This window comes from Magnolia sinica, chromosome 2 (assembly GCF_029962835.1).
Source record: "Magnolia sinica isolate HGM2019 chromosome 2, MsV1, whole genome shotgun sequence".
NCBI classification, from domain to species: domain Eukaryota; kingdom Viridiplantae; phylum Streptophyta; class Magnoliopsida; order Magnoliales; family Magnoliaceae; genus Magnolia; species Magnolia sinica.
Window position 1 is genome coordinate 85300720 of NC_080574.1, and position 18844 is coordinate 85319563.

The window sequence follows — 18844 nt, forward strand, 5'->3', positions numbered from 1 at the left end:
ATGTCCTCATCAATTAATGTGGGGTTTATATTTGGAGATTAGCCAAGGAATGTGGAACCAACCTTACACAGACCCTTGATGACATAATTTAACTAAATAACGAAAAGAAAGAGAAAGATGGAATGGACTGACCTAATTTGATTAACTACCCAATATGAGTAAAGCTTCTAGTGATGTGGCGGTCATATCTTGATATTCTCTTACTTGCCTGATTTGGTACTTACTGGGTTTGATCTGCTCCCATCTAGATCAAGGATTCAACTAGATCAAGCATATATCTCGGGTTAGGGCTCGGGTTGGGTCAGGTCATTGGTTGACAGAGCTTAAAGTCAGGTTGGGCTCAAGTGGATCCCCAACCCAATCTAACCTGCCCAAGTTGCTCCCTAATTTTGTAATGTGTGTGGAAGATGTGACAAAATAGGGGGAAGATAGGGGGTTTAATGTCGAAGATATGATTCAAGATTTTGGGGCTATTAATATATTTGTTTTTTCTATTTTGCGCCAAATCTTTGTTGATGAGATTTTTATCATCTTGAATAAATTATTAATTGATTTGTGAGAATCGAATGCCTACCGTTAAAAACTTCTCGGGGCCCTTAGAAGTTTTAGATCAAGCTTATATTTATGTTTTTCACTTATCCATGCCTATGTGACCCCATGAACGGGTTAGATGGTGAATAAACCTCAATGTGGGCCAGTTAAAGAATCAACTTTCAACGGTGGACAAATTAAGTCCATTGTTTCCTTTCATGTGGGCCATTTGAGCATTGGATCTTCCTTATTTTTCGGCTCATGCCTTCAAATATTTTAATAAAACAGATGGACGACACGGATATATCATATACATCATGGTGGGGCCCACGGATTTAAGTCAAACATTTTTGGACCGGTTTTCTAAGTGGATTACTCACCCATCTTCAGACAAGTGAAAAAGTAATAATTACCTATTTACCAGGAATTTACCAGTATCATGGAAAATCAAACAGGCCCTATAAGTTTAAAGGATGACATTGGTTTCCAACTCGAGGACAAGTTCTTTTGAAGGTGGGAAGAATTGATGCATCCAATACCACACATGAGGAACAAAATGATGCCTAGGCTACACAAGATGTTCAATAGAAAGATCAAACCATCAAAACACATATCATGCCCAAAGCAAGCCCATCCAATAATCTTGATCATGCATTGAACCTATCCAACTGTCCAGATAAAAAAATTGGACCATTTAATTAATCTGAACTATTTCAAATATTCAAATTGATCAAATCATGGATCTGGACTTGATCCAAGGTCAACTGATATGTGGACCCAATAGTCTGATTGGTTTATGCGGCCTACTGTATCAATACAATTAGAGTAGATCAATGGAACGCACGCGTCTTGGAGTAATGACATATTTTGGGTATTTCCTAGTTTATAGTCTCCTTATTTCCATCTTAGATAGATAATCTTTTGAATAGTTGTCTACTTTCTTGTTTTCATGTGTCAAACTAAGTTTAAACCAAATGTAGGACTGTTTTGAAGATCAAACACAACTTTTTAATGGGATTCAATGAACTGAAGCGAAGTGGACCATTTTAGGAAACATCACAAGGGCTAAAAAATCACATTTTTTTCATTTTTGCATCTTCATTTTATTCTACTTATATATTGCGTTCCCTGATCCACCAAATCATGCCTGACCTATGTTCGATTGGGGCCTATTTGGTCAACTTTCAACATGGCAAGTTCAAATGGCATAATTACTAAAGAATATCCTGTTACAGCATCAAATGCATGTCTATATATATATATATATATATATATATAGGACCTCACTCTTTTTAGAAATTTACCAATAACTTTTGAGATTTTTCTCCCAAAGGAAAAAAGTTTTGGTCATTATAGGGCCATATTGGCAAATACAAGGGCCGTATCAACCGATATGATCCATATCAAAATCAGCCCTACTAATACTTCGCTTTCGACTACTTCTCATTGAATGTGGGCAATTGTATTTCACCTTACACATCCAGTTTTAGGCCCACAATCCAAGGCTTAGGGCCTGCTTGGATCTTTGACTACCATAGTAATGTGGTGGAAAACTCACATCATTACACCTTACCATTGATTGGATATAACCGGCTGTCAAATCATGGTAATCCTTCGGAATCGCCCCAGAACTTGGATTGGCGGAGATGTGTTGACATGGCATAGTTCCGTGGGCCCCACCATGATGTATGTGTTGTATCCACACATCCATCTTGTGAGATCAATTAATGGAATGAGACAAAAAAAAAAAAAAAAAGAAAAAAAAAAAAAGAAGGTAGAGCCAAAGTGGAAATGGACCACACCACAACAAACAGTGGGGATTGAATGCCTACCATTGAAAACTTCTTGGGGTCCACAGAAGTGTTGGATCAAGCTAATATTTGTGTTTTCCGTTCATTCAAGTCTGTGTGACCTTATGAACAGGTTGGATGGCAAATAAATATCCTAGTGGGCCCTAGGAAGGTTTCGATGGTGGGCGTCATTGTGCCCACTGCTTTCTATGGTGTGGTCCACATGAGCTCTAGATCTTCCTCATTTTGGGGCTCATGCCCTAAAAGGATGGTGTAAAATGGATGGACGGTGTGGATATAATGCATATTGAAAATTTTACATCCACACGTATCCTGCCACGGTGGAACTTTACATGCATATCCATGGTCGGAAGTGAAGCTGCAAGAGTGGTATTGCATGCAGGCTACAGCGAATACCCTGTTTTAGTTCCAACTACATTGGTAATGATAATCATTACCCATTTACAGCACATTATGGTAGCAATCACTAATCCAAGTAGACCCTTAAGGATCTTCCAATATAGAAGATTTTCAAGGCATCCCCATCACAAGAAAGCCCATCAGATGTAAAAATAATGTGGCTCACCAAGCTGTAGTTGCCTATGCATAGAACCATGAAAAGGATAACCAAATCTCTCATGAATGTACCCAAACAAAAAATGAAATGGCACATTGTTTGGCCAAGGCATTCTTCGATCAAAACAAAGTTATTTTAGGGCCTGCTTGGCTTTGCTACAAAAAAGTATTTTTTATGAATTTTTTTTAAATTCACTTTTTTAGGTTTTAAGTATGTTTGGTCAACCACTTGATTAATCAATTTTGGAAAAACAACTTTCCAAATTTGCACTTTTTTCCTGCAACGAGTAGCCCTCCGTTTCCTACGATGTCGTTCTGCTTCTCTAAACTTGCAAAAAGGACTCAAAAAAACAAAGCTCTCTTTCTTGTTGGAAGGTTTGTTAGTTGCACACAAATGTAGAGCCATACACTTCCACGCATGTGCCATCATGAAACGTAGGTCCGAGATCAAATCCATCCGCCACTTGGTCCAACCATGTTTTCCTTAAAATTAATTTGGTCCAATCAAAAGGCAAGCCTCATTATTGGAAATAGGTGGATGGGATAGAAAACTTCAGTCAATTGTTTTAGAGCCATACATTTATATTGCAAATTGTGGCCCAGCCCACCTGATTCGTGGATCAACCTAATTCTTGGGCTAGGGCATCAATGTGCCTTTCTAATGGATGGAGGGATGGGATGTTGGACCTACATGCCATGATGGCAAAAGTGTGGTGTGTGCATGAGTTGTATTGCACACACACATGGGCTTAGCAAGTCTCATCTCTAGAGAAGCCAGACGTTCCTATAACCCCTGCTTGCAACACCGTGGGGCCCATGGCGATAATTGTGCAGTATCCATTCCCGTCCATCCATTTTGCCATATTATGTCAGGGTATGACTCAAAAACGAGGTAGATCCAAGACTTAAGTAGACCATGCCACAAGAAACGATGGGAATTCAACGCTAACCATTGAAACATTTGTGAGGAAATTGTTTTTCTTATGCACGTCTACCAACCATGAACTTTTTTATATAAGCAATTCTCAAAAAACAAATCTAGAGAATTGTTTTCTAAGAATCAATTCTACAGATGCTATAAGCAATGCCAAACAGGCCCTTAAATTGAAATTTAGGACTACACAAATCTGCTGACTTTTCAAGTGCATCCTATGCCATCCTAAAATTTTCCCAAAGTAAATAATATCTGACTCCAAAGATTAGTAATTTCACGTAATAAAAAACGACTAAGCAAAAGGAAAAATTGTCCAACCATAAGCTATATGTTTTTACATGAACCCATCCCGCCATATTATTAAAGAGCCCGACCACATTAAAGAACATTAAAGAAACTAACTTCAAGAGCTTGCCTTTCAAAGGCCATGGGCACTAATTCAGGGTGGGCCTTTTTTTTTTTTTTTACCTTTTTTGTTTGGTTCACTTTTACATTATTTTAAACATTTTCATATCTTTTTTTCTAAGAATGATTCTAATTCTAAAAACAATAGAGTAGGCACAAAGCATCACGTGATAAATATATAAACGACATGTTACGGTATCTTTTCCTAAATGAAATCCGGCCAAATAATAGATTGAACCTAAAAAATAATTTAAAAAATAGAAAATATGAAATTGTAGAAAAAGAGACCTGAATGTAATACAGATAAAATAACTCAAATTGCTGAATACGAATAAAAAATAAATTCCTAACTATAGATGCATTCATGTCGAGAATTAACTTCACATATCATCACTTTATTCTCTAAATAAATTACCAATCAAACCGACGTGCAAAAATTAGACAGAAAGGAGAATGAATTAAAACCACCGCTTACTCGAAACCACATCAACCATGAAATATCAAGCAACTCAATTAGACAAATTCTCTCTGCTAATTTCTCCACAAAGTAAATGAATCAAGAAATAATAAAGCAGAACTCGGCCAACAACACCAAATCAATATAAAGATGATGATATCAACATCATTCCAAGAAAACACAACGAAAGATGAAAAATAGTGCAGGAGAAACCAAAACCCTAAATATAACAGTACAAAATTCAAACATTCGACACAAATTCCAACGAATCTCTACAAAAAAAAATAAAAAAAAATCTGGAAAATCTGGAAAAAAAATCGAAACGAGATGATGAAACGCTGAAAAATGAGTAATCGAATTACCAAAAAGAAAAATAAAAAGGAATCAACAACCAAAGCACGTAGAATTAAAACCCTAGCTCCATCTAGATGTGGACGCGACAATAAAAATAAAAAATAAAAAATAAAAAAGAAGAAGAAGAAGATTCGAGAAGAGAATTAGACAAATAAAAATAAAAATTGTCAGAAAAGTCGAAATAAAAGAATTTAGTGGGATATTCAAGGGTGGAAAGGAGGCGGACGTTACCGAGCCAAGAATGCGCGGGAGCTTCTTAAACTTCAACCCCAAGGTCTAATCCTTAACCTACAGAAGCTTCGGTTCTTTCCTTTTTCTTTTTCTTTTTCCTTTCTTTTTTTTTTTTTTTTTTTTGAAATTTCCTTTTTGTTTTCTTTCTTCTACAGCTTCAGAGCAGAGGGAACGGAACCTTCATTCTTCTCCTCGTGCTTTTTTTTTTTCTTTTCTTTTCTTTTTCTTTTTCTTTTTCTTTTTCTTTTTCCTTCTCTCCCTCTGGTGTTACACGTGCCGCACGTGTCAGTTTGTCAGCCGTCCCGACGCAACTTGACTGTGGTCGAAGGTTTCGTGGTTGGCTGGAGATGGACCGGCCTTGCCGTCGCTTTCGTGCCCTCAAGAAATAGGCCTACGGTTCTGTGCTCGTTCGGTACAGCTCTTAGTTTTGGAAACGCGTATACCCGACTGTCAGCGCGCGCGTGGAGAGCGGAAGAGGATTGCGTCCGGACGCGGATTGGGTACGACCCCGCCTTACATAATGAGAGACGAACGGTCATGTAAGGGACTCTGTGAGGCTTCTATATGTTTTATCTACGCTACCCATCCTTTTTGACGTATCATTTTAAACCCTGAGCGAAAAAAGAGGCAGATTGAATGCACAAGTGGACCACACCACACCAAGCAAGGGGATTAAATTCATTCGGTTGAAAACTTCCTAAGGCCCAAGGTAATGTTTGTTTGCCATCATAGACATGCATGAAGGGAAAATTTAAATATCAGCTCAATTCAAAACTTCTGCATCTCTCTTCAAAAGTTTTCAACCGTAATCTTTCAATCCCACTGCTCCCCGTGCGGTTGTCCACTTGAGCCTTCAATCTGCCTAAAATTTTTAGACTCATGGCTCAAAATAATTTATCAAAATGGATGAACGGCATGGATAAAACATATTGTGATGGCCCTGTAGATCCCCTCACAGGACATTCGTCCTTAGCTAGGTCTGCGTCCAGGTGGGGGTTGTACCCAATTCGAGCCCATTGCATCCTGCACCATGTATGAGTTTTATCTACGCCATTCATTCATTTTTCCTATCATTTTAGAGTCTGAGCCCAAAAATGAGGTAGGCTCAAGTGGACCCACAGTGGGAACCATTAAAAACTTCCTTGGGGCCACTTTTTGATCAAGTCGAAATTTACTTTTTCCCTTCATCCTAGTTTGTTTAACCTTATGAATAGGTTTGGATGGAAAATAAACATCACGATGGGCCTTAGGAAGGTTTCAACAACGATGTCATAACCTATGGCCAGCTAAGCACCTTATGGTAAACTAAGGAATCAAAGATTCCCTAGCTTGAATGACTCATGCAGTCAACCTACACCCAGAGATCCAAAGGCCTTAGTGAGGGATAAGGAATGGGTTAAGCACACTTCTTTTCCTGAACTGAATTTGTTGGGATTTATGCTGCGGAATCACACAGATCTAGATCTAGGATAGCAAGCCATTGGTACCAAGCAAACATAAAAGAACACAAAAATTTAACGTGGAAAACCCTTGTGGGAAAAAATCACAGCACAAAGCGACAGAAAATTCCACTATGAAAGCATAGATTACAAAGATGGAGGATTTACCCGGATTGAGCAATCCTCAAATCTCACCTTCTTTCCACCCCTTGAAACCCTAGAACTCTTTTAGAAATACTTAGAACCTCTTAGAATACCCTGAAATACCTCTCAATCTCACATACACCCATTTATATAGGTTTAGAAAGAAGTAGAATCAGAATATGAAACAAAAATCGCAGAATCTGTGTTCCCGCAAATGAATCTGCGTAAACCTTCGATGTCATCGAAGGTCCTTCGATGACATCGAAGAATAACCAAAACTGTCTAGCGATCATCGAAGGTCCTTCGATGACATCGAAGAACAACCAAAACTGTCTAGCAACCAGGGGTGAAAAATCCCAAAAATACTCGATGGCATCGACCGGCTTCGATGTTATCGAACCATGCTAACTGACAGATTTAAGACATTTGTTTACAACAATCTCCACCATGTCTTCAATCTTCAAACATGGCTCATTGACCTCTTCTCTTTATCTCTGCCTTGTATCATAGCTTCATCAACGCTTCTTGTGCACACTTCGTCTTTCTTTTATGCTATCGCTAAGCCCAGAGAAGTTGCACAGAACTTGAACTTTTCTTTAGGAACGACCTTGGTAAGCATGTCTGTCGGATCTGAATCCACATGCCCAACCACCTTTACTCATATCTTCTCAAAAGTAAGACATAAATCTTTTGTACCTCGAATGTATTGAAGTAACCATCTCACCGCCATTCAATGTTGTTTGCTCGGGTATTTGCTCATAACACCAATTGCTTGTGAAATAACCGGTCTAATACAGACCATGGCATATACTGTCAACCGCATTCGAATAAGGCTCATGAGACATTACCTGCTTTTCCTCATCTATTTTGGAAAATGTCTTAAGGAAAACTTGAAGAGAGTCGGGTACGGAACGCTCACCGGCTTTGTCTGGTCTATCACACACTTGATCAATACCTACTCAAGGTATTTTGCTTGAGATAACAGAAGCCTACTCCTCTTTCAGTCTCTATTATATCAATGCCAAGAACCCTCTTTACAGCCCCCCATCCTTCATCTCGAATGTCCTACTTAACTGAATCTTTAGTACGTTGATTTCAGATATGTCATGATTGCCGATTTACATATCATCAACATACAATTTTAGACTCACCATGAAGAAATTAAATTTTATACCACTGCCTAGGCGACAGGTCGTACAACAACCTCCTGCAAACCTTTTTCTCAGCCCCTTTAACTTTGAACCGCTTTAGTTGTTTCATGTAGATTTGCTCTTCTAATTTTTCGTACAGAAGTGCAGACTCCACGTCCATCCTTCCAGTTCAAGATCGCATTAGCTAACCAGCGCCAATCATGGATCTAATAGACACTTGTTATACCGTTGGCACGAATATCTCTGAGAAGCCGATCTTTTCTCTCTGAGCATAACCCTTCGCTACCAACCTCGCTCTGTATCTATATTGTATCCTCCTGAAGATCCACCTACATCTAACTGCTATCTGGCCCACTGGAAGCTCCAACAGCTCCCATGTGCCGATCTGGTACAACGAGTTCATCACATCGCCCATAGTAACCTTTCACTTCTCAGCACCAAGTTCACCTAGAACCATCTGAATAGAAGACGGATCCCCTGCGATATTGGAGTCGTCCATGTACCTTGCCGATCACCTGCGATTATGCTGTGTGATTCTTCTGACAGGTGACTGCTCTACCTACTGTATCTCTGACCGCGCGTCTCAGCCTTCATGCCTTGCTCGCTCATGTGGCCACGCCCAACATGCCACACATGTACAGCGGTGGAATCCGCTACAGCCATTGCAGCTTCACCTTTTGAAATGCTCCTAATCAACTTGTAAACATTATCGAGTCGTTGCACTCTCATGATCACCCGTGCCTCCTTAGATACTTTAAGGACACCATCAATACTTGTGAACCCGCAGCCTATAGCCTCGAGTGCACCGAGAGAAATCAGGCTCCTCTTCATGTCAGGAACGTGCTTCACCATAGTCAGGGTACGCTCTGTCCTATCAAACATTTTGATACGCACCATACCAACAGCCACAACATTACAGGCACTGTCATTATCCATAAACACTTGTCTATCATCGCACATTCTTTAACTGGTGAACCAACTTTGATAATGAGTTATGTGAAAAGATGCCCTAGTGTCTAAATTCCACCCGTCCTTACTATCATCGTAAGAGTGTTTGATCATAGACACAGACAAAACATCACCATCACATCCACTCGATCCATCTGACGTGTCAGCGTTAACCTCCTTGTATGAAGCCTCAAAGCCTTCTCTCTTAAATTTAGGATTTGTACAATCCTTTTTCACATGTCCTTCCATCCCATAATTTTAGCACTTTAACTTACCTTTACTGTAACACCCCGAAATTCGAGGGTTGAGCAGAAGCTCAACACCCGAGTTCCGACACATCACTTATGCAACATAGAAAATGATGATTTAATGTTGTCCGTGTTAGTGCATTTAAACATGAACGGGATTAAGCTAAATCAGCATATCATACTCCAGAGACGATTAAATTTAAGTAAGCGAAAGACAGTGATAGATATATAAAACATATAAACTGTTGTAGGTCTCCAGAGTGTGAACATGTTACCAGGTTAAATGTATACATGTACAATTCCCAAAATATCCAAAATGAATATACATGTGTATCCCCAAAATACAAAATGGTAAAGTGTAATGGCATCTAGTCATCATCCCTAGAACCCCGTCGATCAGAACATGGCCTACATAGACCCGCCTGATAACTGCATAAAGGAGAACTCCTCATCATCAGCGAATTCAGGATCCGTCACGTAAGTCTCGTCGTCATCTGCAACTACAATAGGGTCTGGTTGGTGTTTTAAAATACTGTCCGAGAGTGGGAGTGAGTGATCAATTCAGTGGAGCTATAAGGCAAAGGTTAACATGTTATCAATTCAATCAAGCAGTAATGATAAAGCAGTACAACAATCATATCTTAAGTACTCTTATTAATGCAGGAATGGTATGCGATAATGATGTATGCCCTCGCCTACACTCCCTAGCGACATCATCTCACGATTGCGGCATGCACCACTCCGGACACGTGCACTTCCTCGCCAAAGCACATGCAATGCATGTATGATCATGTTAGCCCATTTCTTAATTAGGTTTATTCAAACAGCATATTCGAAAAGCTAAGGTACCTCCCTATACATCACTTACCCCAAACAATGATCCATCTAGGGTCGTCAATCTTAGTTAGTCTCATACGATAGACAGTTCCAGGTCACCACGAAGATGCTCGTCACCTCAGTGCAAGCCTGATTTATACTCTAGTTTACTACGAAAAGGCTCGTCACCTCAACGCAGACCTAGAGTATGCTCGAGGTCACTACGAGAGGCTCGTCACCTGATCGCGGGCCGACAGCACAAATACAGTGTCCCATACCACCGTATTCGGCTCACGAGTCAGGGTTGCTCACTGGACACTACGGGGAGGCTCGTCACCCCAGCGTAGGCCGACAGCTCGACCACGGTGTCCCATACCACTATGCTCGGCTCATGAGTCTTAGCAGATCGTGGTACCAAGGTTAAACAGATTTTCATTGGTAAGTGGTACCTTAGATTCAAGCAGTTGTGTCCATATATGGTAAACACACATTAGGCCAATCGGGTTACTTGACAAGCTCGATTGGTACAAGCGCGCGCTAATCTAATCGACATGGAGCGCATACGCACTCCGTGTGGCCTAACCACTGTCGATAGTCACCGTACGACTCGGATTCATTAAACGTGTCTGTGTGGCGAAGCTAAGTCAGTCACTTGATTGGAACCTGTTACCGATTGCCTGAACTGCGTATCAGTCCCAATCATACTTCAACACAATAAGCATTCATATATGGTAGTCAACATAACACTTCACGACCAATTCAAATATAAATCACATTTGAGCATTTTAACAAACACATAGTGCATATATCATCATACATAAGTATTTCATACATGGATCACTAAGCCTAATGTAAATTACATGGAGAAATTTATTCGAATAGCTAAGGTGATTGAGAATCTTATCTCAACACCTTTAATAAATACATTTCATCAAACAACTACTCATTCAGACAATATAAACACTTAGACTACACATTACAACATACATGTAGTGTATTAGTTATAACATATATTATGGCGAATCCTTTCACAAAGGAGTTGCCACACATACAACGATCATGTATTCTCAATTAATAAGCATTTCAAGCACAAATCATAATTCCATATTCATTCAGACATTTCAACAAACACAAAATGTATTATATTCAACAACATGAATGTATAATATACGGAAAGTGTCATATCTAAGCACATGTGACAGTAATCAAGTCAGTCATAAATCGTTACTGACATTGATAGCCATGAAAACCATAACTTAAATGTTTATAGTCTGCACCTTTCGTCGATATACTCGTATCGAACTCAGTTTGAATACCACGCCTTTGTCTATGACACAACGGTTATCTGAATAACAAAATAGGTTAGCTATTTCGTCGATTCATCAACTTGGATACCTAAAACAGATTAGGGTTAGGATTTCTTACCCAAAACGGTATCGCCGGTATAGTGACATTGATGGGGTGATTCAGCACGTGGAGTGGCGGGAATGAATCCTAGCAACAATCTCAAGCTCTCTCTCACTTCTCCTCACTCTCTCCTTCTCTTTTCTCTCTTTTCTCCCTTAGGGCCCGTTTGGCCAGTTGGATTGGAAGGGATTGGATGGTATTGGAAGGGATTGGATGTTAAATCCCAAGATTGGCCTGGGGTGCCAAACAGAGTCGGTGATCTGATACCAATCCCATGGATCTTAAGACAATCCACTAACAACGCCTTTATTACCTTTAAATCCCATCCAATCCACCCTATTACTTTCAAATTTGCCAGGGATGTGTTTGGATAGAGGGATTGGAAAGGATGGGAAGGTTTAACCCGGTATTGGCCGGGCGTGCCAAACAGACTGGATATAGCAGTCCAGGATAGAACAATCCCATGGATCTCAAGACAATTCATTGACAACATCATTATTACCTAGAAATCCATGCCATCCACCCCAATACCATCCAATCCCTTCCTATCCACCCGGCCAAACGGGCCCTTAGGGTTTATAGAATTCGTATGACATGGGAGTGAGAGTGTTTAAGGTCCTTATATAGGCCCAGAATTGGTCTCAATGGCCCCAGGGCCATGGTATACTTAGGTTATAGCCAAAGAGCGGCTGTTTCGGTCCAACGGAGCTCATCTGGAAGCCCATTTGCTGCGTACGGTTTAGGAAAAGTTCCCTGATATTGGATCTAAGTCAGGTTAAGTTTTTGATCCGATCGGATTCATGGATCGACCACGGTGGACTTGATTTAGTTCAACGATCGTCGACACTCGATCAAGGTCACAAGTACATTGACCTGTGTAGGGAAATTTTCCTGATCTGAGGGTGTAGTTGGGTCGGATTCTTACGGTTTGAAACCTTATGTTTGGCCTGCAAGTGAACAACCCAGATTACTTAAGTTTGAATCTATTTTCTAAAGATACTCGCGTTTCTCACACACTTGGCTCCAGGCTCAAGTTGTGTGTTTCGGGATACTATTTGGATTTAATTTCCGAGGTGGTTGTCAAGTCCAGTAAGGCAGTCAAAAGTGTATAGTTTCGCGTTATTTGAACTTTTGACGCGCGGTCCAGTTCCAATACGGAGTTTCGCGATGCTCCCGAGAGCAATCAGGTTTTGGGATTGATCGTAGGTTTCTAGGTAATGTAGCGTTAACGATTTTACTAGTTTTGGGCCTCGTAGTTCATATAGAAAGCAGTTTAAACTAATTTGCTTATTAATTCAGTTTAGTACTTAATTAATTTTAGTCTAATTCCTAAAGAATTTGGTCCTTAGTGATTTCTACTTGAGGTGGTACTTAGGTCTTTGTACGGATTTTTTTGAGACATTACAATCTACCCCTCTTAAAGAAAAATTTTATCCTCAAAATTAATACATTTTCGTACTCCTTGAGAATCTAAGGGTAGTTCTTGCGAACCTCAGCTTCCGTTTCCCAAGTAGCCTCTTCCTTAATATGATGTGTCCATAGTACCTTCACAAGTGGGATAACTTTACTGCGCAGCACCTACTCCTTTCTATCTAGGATACGTATCGGTCGCAGGATATAAGTAGCATCCTCACTCAACTGTACCTGCTCCCATTTGATGATGTGGGAAGGATCAAGAACGTATTTCTTCAACATCGAAACGTGAAATACGTTGTGCACGCCTACGAACGGTGTGGGCAAAGCAAGGCAGTAGGCTACCATACCCACTCGGTCTAGTATCTGGAATGGGCCAATAAATCTCGGCGTGAGCTTCCCCTTGTTGCCAAACTGAAAGACTCCCTTCATAGGAAAAACTTTCAGGAACACATGGTCTCCAACCTCGAACTCTAGCGGTCGCCGCCTTGTATCGGCATAGCTCTTCTGTCTGATCTGTGCTGCAAGAAGTCAACGATTGATAATGTCGATCTTCTCTGAGGTCGCCTAAACTAACTCTGGGCCAATCAAACTCCTCTCACTAACCTCTACCCAGCAATGTGATGCTCAACAGGGACGCCCATACAGTGCCTCATAGGGGGTCATGCCAATACTCACCTGGAAGCTGTTGTTATAGGCGAACTCAGCATAAGGAAGATAGTCATCCCAACTGTCCTTGAAATCAAGCACGCAAGCTCGCAACATGTCTTCCAACACCTGATTCACCCGTTCTGTCTGCCTGTCAGTCTGTGGGTGGAACGCGGTACTAAATTTAAGTTTCACACCCATTGCTTCCTAGATATGAGTCCAGAAGATAGATATGAATCGCGTGTCTTTGTCTGACACGATCTCCATAGGAACTCCATGCAGATGTACTATCTCCTTGATGTACAGTCTGGCCAAATCGTCAGTAGAGTTCGAAACTCTAATAGGGAGAAAATGAGCCGATTTCATCAACCGGTCCACGATCACCTAAATGGAGTCATGTCCCTTCTTCATCTTCAGTAACCCTAAAACGAAGTCCATAGAGAAGAAATCCCATTTCCATTCAGCTATGGGCATGGGCTGAAGCAGTCTAGGAGGTCGGCGATACTCTGCCTTGACCTGCTGGCACGTGAGACAATGGGACACATAATATGCTATATGGGCTTTCATGTTGTCCCACCAATACGAGCGCTTCATATCCTGAATATCTTTATACTACCAAGATGCATCGCCATCTTCGAATTGTGAGCGGCCTCTAAAACTTCCCTTCTCAAGTCATGAAGGTTTGGAACGCATAGGCGGCCATGATAATGTAAACTTCCATTCGTACTAAGTCTCCATTTAGAGTCTGCATCGTCATTAACTCGCTTCCTCAACTCCACTAACCATTCGTCCTCACCCTGAGCCACTATGATTCGGTCATCGATGAGTGGCTGCACATGAATATGGGCGACGCTCTCGAACAGCTCCTCAACCGTAAGCTTTTGCTCAAAGTCTCGCAAAAAACTCGACCATATTCCATTCATCGATCATCAGCGGAGCCGCAAATGCTATAGTCTTCTCGCGGCTCAACACGTCTGCCACAAGGTTGGCCTTGCCGGGATAGTAGGAGACCTCGAACTTGAAGTCCTTCAAGGTTTCCATCCATCGTCACTGCCTCATATTCAAGTCTCTATGTGTGAATATATATCTAAGGCTCTTGTGGTCACAAAAGAGCTTGAACTCCTCTCCATAGAGGTAATATCTCCAGAGCTTCAATGCAAAGATGACGGCCGCTAACTCAAGGTCATGCGTAGGGTAGTTCTCCTCGTGTTTTCTTAATTGTTGCGATACATCAGAACACAACCCAAACCCACACAAGAGGCGTCAATGTATATCGTATACTTGACCCCTTGCTCTGGCAATACTAGCACAGGGGCGGACGTCAACTTGTCCTTTAGTTCCTGAAAAGTTGCTTCTGCCTTCTCATTCGAGGCAAACTTAAGGTCTTTCCGAGTCAGCTAAGACAACGGTCTGGATATCTTGGAAAAGTCCCTAATGAATCGACGGTAATAGCCAGCGAGTCCCAGGAAACTCCTCACCTCTGTAACCGAACAGAGCTGCTCCCAGTCCTGAACCGCTGCCACCTTGGCAAGGTCCACAGTTATCCCTTTCTTGGACACACATGTCCCAGGAACTTCACTTCCTCTTTTCAGAAGTCGCACTTCTTGTACTGTGCAAACAACTGTTTCTTTCTTAGCGTATCGAAGACTGCTCGTAGGTGCTCCTTGTGATCTTCTCGATTCTTGGAGTATATCAAGATGTCATCTATAAACACAATGATGAATCGGAACAGATACGGCCAAAACACCCCGTTCATTAGGTCCATGAACACGACCGGTGCGTTTGTGAGTCCAAACGACATCACAAGGAACTCGTAGTACTCAAAACTGATCCTGAAAGTTGTCTTCTACACGTCCTCATCCCTGACGCGTAACTGGTGATACCCTGCCTGTAAGTCGATCTTCGTGAAATACTGCACCCCCTTCAACTGATCAAATAGATCATCTATCTTGGGTAAATGGTACTTATTCTTCACTGTCACTTGGTTCAATCTGAAACGGCCAAGCTATATGTCCTAGTTGGGGGGGGGGGGGGTGAATAGGACTATGCCAAATTAAAACTTTAACAACGGCATTTAAATGAATAAAGGAAAGATAACACTTTTAAACAAATCACAATATGAAAATGTAAACCAACCTTAAAATTCTAGTCTTGAGAGGTTGATACAAATGTTGTTTTAAGGACAACCTTGCATTATAAAAACCAAGGGTTTATGACAGGACAACCTTACTAGAACGGTTTAAGTATCAATATCTCAAAATGAAGAGGAATAAAAGTAAATAACAAGAAAAGAAGTCTAAACTATTACAACATTCCCCATAATGCTTGAAATGAAAATATTACAACATTCACATCCACACATACATCTCACAAACTTGAATGATAAAAGATATAGAAAATAAATCAAACATCCACAAAACACAAAGAGTTATAGTGGTTCGCCTGTGTGTTTACCAACTGTTAAATAATAGCCACACAGCTTGTTACTCCACTCCTAATATCCTCACACAGGAGATATTAGCGTTCACTAAGAAAATAGGTTTCTCAGGTTCACCTAAAACCCTCACAATTGTGTCTTTCAAATGGGCTTACACAATTCAAAAACCCCACACTTTGAGTTTTTTGGCTCTCCTCAGATAACCAACACTTAGAGATTGTTCTGGCTTAATCTCAAGGAAACTAAAAGCATATAAGATTTACACAAATGTAAAATACATGGATTTCTCCTTTTGTAGCAGCCCGGAAGAACCAAATCGAAGTAGAAGTTCGAATAGAGAAGTTCAATGTCCAATACTCACTTTGAAATAGTTCTAAGTTCTAATTGATTTTAAATTAAATCAAGTTGGGCTAGCTCTATTTGATTTTGATTCTAAGAAGTGGAATATCCCAATTCCTCTTTCAAATCAGATTGGAATGCAGAAATAAAATCAAATATAAAAAGCTAACAAAAGAGAATTTTAAATATGCACAATATAGCTTAAAAAGAACACAAACTTATCTCTTAGAGTGATGCCTTGATTTTACTTTGATTGGATGTAAAACTCTGAAATTTGTGCTCTATTTATAGTTGCAGAAATCGCATCTACGATTGCTCCTGTGGACACTACGACTGGTCATAGGACTAACAATATTTTGAAATTATGAGCGCGATCGGAAAAAATTGTTCCATGACTGGTCGTAGGCTATCCATGACCAGTCGTGAACCCTCCACTACTAGTCGTGAGAAACCAGAATTCGTTGCTATAGTTTGTGTCGTAGCTGCTGGACTGGTTGTGAACGAGTCGACACTGTTCACACGACCTGTCGAGCAAACTCCAGGACTAGTCGTAGCTCAACCAAAAAATTCTAAAAATTTGCAACAACTTAGGACTGGTCTTGAAATTTCTTGGACTGGTCGAACCAGTTCTAGGACTAGTCGAACAAAGTTCAGGACTAGTCTTAGAACAGACCAAACACTTATAAAATGATTCAATTTGAATTATGTATATAAGATGACCTACCCTAAGGTCAATCTAAGGTCATTCATACCTTAAATGTGAAGTATGGAGTTGAGTCTTCATTTCTCCAGATGATGATTGACCTTTGAAGATTATGAAATTTGTGATCTCTATACTTGATGTAGCTTGAATATAAGATCTTCTAAAGCTTGGATTTAAATTATACTTCATCTTGTATTTTAGTCTTGAGTTGTACTTGATCTTGAGTTGTACTTGATTCTTGAACATGAACTTGTTTTTTGATGTAGCTCTTGTAGCACTTGAAATACTCTGGACTTTGAAGCTTACAGGAGTGGACAATGTACTTGACCTTGCATGTCTTGAAGTAGAGCTTCATTCTCAACTTGAAGCATTGTGATGCAATGCCTTGAACATATAAATATTCTCATGCCACACAAGACACAGAAAGTGTTTTTGGCACCACAAAATTTGACAAAACAAAAAAGCAATCAACCATAGCACTTACAATCTCCCCCTTTGTCAAATTTGTGACAAAACACACTTAACAATAATATGACCAATATGCACACAAGAATCATGCACCAGTTATAAAAGAAAACCAAGTACAGCTTGGTTAAAGAATCATGCACCAATTATCATCAACTAGCACACATCATCATGAACCTTCTTACTTACTTCCCCTAAGTAGCACATATATAACCATAAAAATAATGCTACTATCTATATCCATAAGCAATCAATCCAAAGCTTGAAATATTTCTCTCCCTTTTTGTCAAAATATGACTAAGGAAGAAAATAAGAAATGGAAAAGGATAATAAACAAGAGAGTAATAAAGGAATTAACTAGGCAAGATATGAGAGATAAATAAACAAATTTAAAGTTCACATATCATTTACCAGCAAAAATCAAAGTTAACCAAAGTCAGTCTCACAAACTGAAAGAAAACAAAGTTGTATAAGAGTTATTACAAATCATTGGATAAAAATACCAAATCAGATCCTAAAGAAGGAGCAGGTATGGTAGGATCAAGTTGATAAGGGCCATTGTTTAAGCGCCTAAGATACTTGTGCATATATTTAAATTGTAAATCATAGGCAACATTCATGTTCTCTACCTTCTCCTCAAGTGCATGTAGACGAGCATCAAAATCAGATGGCTCATAGTCAGGATCATTTGTAGAGTCTGATTCAAGTTCATCAAACATGTCATCCATATTAATATCATCAGGAGGAAGATCGCCACCTTCTACATTCCCTGCTTCAGCTCCACCACCACTCACATCCACTTGGCCAGTAGCTAATTTCAATTTCATCTTGTTAATATTTGAATTGTTAAAAATCAGGTGATGAATAGGAGCCTCTCTAACAGGCATAACAACTAGCATGTGAGTAGCTAACATAGTCATAAGATATGCAAATGAAATATCACTGTGTCCTGGATGGAGACGAAACTGAATGATAAAATGACAGATCAAAGATGGAAGACAAACTTGAGTACCAGAGACGATGGAATACAAAACCTGAACTATAAAGGAAGTCAGTTCTGTTTTGTTACCAGAACGCGTATACAGATTTGAAATAAAGATTCTGTGGAGAACCCTGTATTTGGGTAACAAGTACTTTGAGGGGAGCGTATTCCCTTTATGAGTCAATTGCACATCCATATTGCATAGTGCTCTAGTGAGCATGCGTTTTTCTGATTCTAAGGGTTTCTCAACTAGATTATGAATAGGAATACCCTCGTCATTAACAGGTATGTCTATTAGAGCTGAAATCAAATGACGGTCTATATCAAATGGACCTTCTCTAGTATCTATTTTAAACGTTAAATTCTCAGTTGAAAAATTAGAAATGCAAGCAAACATATCTTGTGCAATAGATTGGTATGCTAGCC

The 18844-nt window shown here is 40.0% G+C and overlaps 1 protein-coding gene across 1 annotated transcript in view; it reads right to left on the minus strand.

Moving 5' to 3' along the window:
• The window catches only part of LOC131237239 (uncharacterized), a 41242-nt gene extending 35443 nt beyond the window's left edge, over nt 1-5799 (minus strand). Inside the window, exon 1 of the mRNA XM_058234927.1 lies at nt 5279-5799. The gene's annotated coding sequence lies outside the window, so the exon portion shown is untranslated. The remainder of the gene's footprint in view (nt 1-5278) is intronic.
• Nucleotides 5800-18844: the final 13045 nt, after the last annotated feature.